Source organism: Tupaia chinensis, unplaced genomic scaffold, assembly GCF_000334495.1.
Source record: "Tupaia chinensis unplaced genomic scaffold, TupChi_1.0 Scaffold000561_1, whole genome shotgun sequence".
NCBI lineage: Eukaryota > Metazoa > Chordata > Mammalia > Scandentia > Tupaiidae > Tupaia > Tupaia belangeri.
Window position 1 is genome coordinate 4,167,257 of NW_006160074.1, and position 2,825 is coordinate 4,170,081.

General features: G+C 36.2%; 1 pseudogene; it reads right to left on the reverse strand.

Moving 5' to 3' along the window:
* Positions 1-118: 118 nt before the first annotated feature.
* LOC102483711 (HORMA domain-containing protein 1-like) lies at positions 119-1,984 on the reverse strand (annotated as a pseudogene).
* Between the last annotated feature and the right edge of the window lie 841 nt (positions 1,985-2,825).

Consider the following 2,825-nt stretch of genomic DNA (forward strand, 5'->3'; position numbering starts at 1 on the left):
GGGATTGCGGCGTGACCACCCCCCCTGGGGGGTGATTTCTCGCTTTCTGTCTCTATGTCTCTCTCTGTCTGGCAAGCGCATGCGCCCTATAGCGAAAAACTCTCAAAAAAAAAAACCAAAAAACAAAACAAAACGTCAGACCTTAAAAAATCAGTAAAAAATATAAAAAAGTAAAGCACTAACTTTTAAATTGTACATTATATACCATCATGTTAATACACTGAATCTAAAGATTACAGAACATTGTTTTAATAATACATTGATAAACAGCCACTTAAATGGTATAGTTTTAACATAAGTAAAAAGGGAATTCCTACCAAATTTAATAACAAAATAAATGTTTCAAAAATTGACTTTGGAGGGTCTTAAAAGTTAATATATATTTAAAGAGTCTGCTAAAATGGAAGATAGATCAATATTGAGTAGATAACAGAACCAATTATGACATTTGTACTTTTGGTTTTATTCAAAAGCTCTCTTGGGTTAATCTCAGATAAGCTAATCAGAGCTCCCCCATAATATGACAGTCAGCTACGAATTTCATTTTAGTGTATGAACTGCTTAAAACTACATATCAACTTTCAGAATTAGGGAAAACACACCTTAAAATGGTAATATAGTGTCCTTCAGTTTAATGTCAAGAACTTTGCAAATGTGAAGAAAAAAATCATTCTTATATATGTTCTTTTGGTTCACTAAACTTTATCCTTTTTGGTGCAGACTCCTGACTAGAAGATCCAAAGTGATGCAAGATTGTTTTCCCAGATTCAGGTTGACCTCTCTTGCGACTTTCTTTAGAACATTTGACTGGTTGATTTCCATTTGCCTCATTTTATTCTGAAAGATTTTTCCACTTCTTGTTTTGCTTTCAGACACATCAAGTTCAGATGTTTTACTGACCAACTGTTCAACCTGAGAACAAGAACCTGAAAGATCTGCACTTTCTTTAGATTTCATAATTTCATCTTCCTCACAAACTAAACTTGGTTCTCCAAGTTCAGAAGATTCAGGATTTTTTCCCTGCTCTTCCATTTTAGTTTCAATGTCAAAATCATCACTTATATAATGTTCCTGTTCATCTTCTAGATCATCTTTGTCCATCAGGATTTTTTGAAGTGGTATTTTAAATTGTTTTGGTGATAGTATAGTTTAATCAATATTTTCCATTAGTTCTTTCTCAGTGGTCACTTTTACTTTGGTTCAAAATCACCATCCTTAAAACCAGGAGGCTGGCAATCTGGTGGAGTAACTCCATCGTAGTAAAAAAGTTTCATGGTCAAACAGACGTCATTAGGCAAAGGTCCCAGATTTTGCATTAGGATATAAATCTTGCGAATGAGGAGAATACTTGCTTTCTTGGTGTCAGCAGATGACATGCTAGATTTATTATTCTGGTTTTTACTGATGAAATCCATAACTGGTCCATTATTAGTGTACTTGAAATAAAATCGGTAACATTCTGAAATTGTCGGAGGGTCTTCTGGATTGGAATACACAGCTAGAACAACCATCCTTAGGTCTTTTTTCTGTAAAGCATCATAGCATCCTAGCATCTAACTGTGTAGATCCTAGACACTTTTTATCTTCTCTCAGAATTTTGACACAAAGATCATCTAGGTATCTTGTTCCATAAGCACATTCTGGAAATATTCCTCTCAAATATGTGATGCAGGATACTGAAACTGCTAGGAGCCTCTTCACTAACACCAAAGACTGCTGGTCAGTTGATACCTTATTGGGAAATATGAATGTATTCAAGGAAGTTCTCTGCAACTGTGCTGTGGCCATCTTCTTCTCATAAAATGATTTTCTTTAATTCAACCAAATAAAACACAAATATTACGTAGCCTCTGAGGGGCAGGCTCTGACAACCACAAGAGCTGCACGCCTCTAATGGGTGCTTCTATTCTTTTTTTCCTTAAAGAATTATTTCATTTTATTTATTCATTGATTTTAATTTGACTAGAGCTTTAAAACTTAACTAATTGGGACCAGCAGGTGGTGTGGTGGTTAATTAAAAAAAAACTTAATAAATAAAATAAATATTAAAAAATAAAAAAAACTTAACCAACTGGGGGGCTGGACCTGGCAGTTTGCTTTCTCATTCTCTCTCTGTCTTCCTCCGGTCAAATTAAAAGATAAATAACAACAACAAATAAAATTAAATATATAAATCTTAAAAAGAAAAAAAAAATGGCAGGGATCAGTAGGTGGCGTGGTGGTTATGGCACTGAACTCCCACATTGCCGACCACAGTTTGAGACCTGGACCTGGTGGCTTGCTTTCTCTTTCTCTGGTGAATTAAAAATAATAATAAAATAAACCAGTATCAAGAAAGTATTTTAAAAAATAAGTAACCAGCTGTGGCAAGGTGGTTAAGGCTCTGGACTCCCACATGGCCAACCATAGCTGAAGTCCTGGATCCAGCAGCCTGAAACTTCTGCCAGGCGCATGTGCGTGAGTGCCCAGAATCCTAAGAATGGAGAAGAGATTATGGGGTGGCCTTCCCCTTTGGAAGGTGATTTCTCACTGTCTGTCTCTCCAGCGCGTGCATGTGCCTTATAGCAAAAATCTCAAAGAGCCCCCCCACCAAAACAAACAAACAAACAATTAGGGGCTGGCAGGTAGCGTGGTGGTTAAAAAGCAATGAACTCCCACAAGGCTGACCATGGTTAGAGTTCTGGAGGCTTACTTTCTCACTTTCCCTCTCTCTCTGTCCAAAGAAAAAAATATGAATAATAAATTAAAATAATTCTTAAAATAATAGACTTTATATTTGGGTCTAACAGGAGGCGTGGTGGTTAAGGCACTGGACACTCCCACAT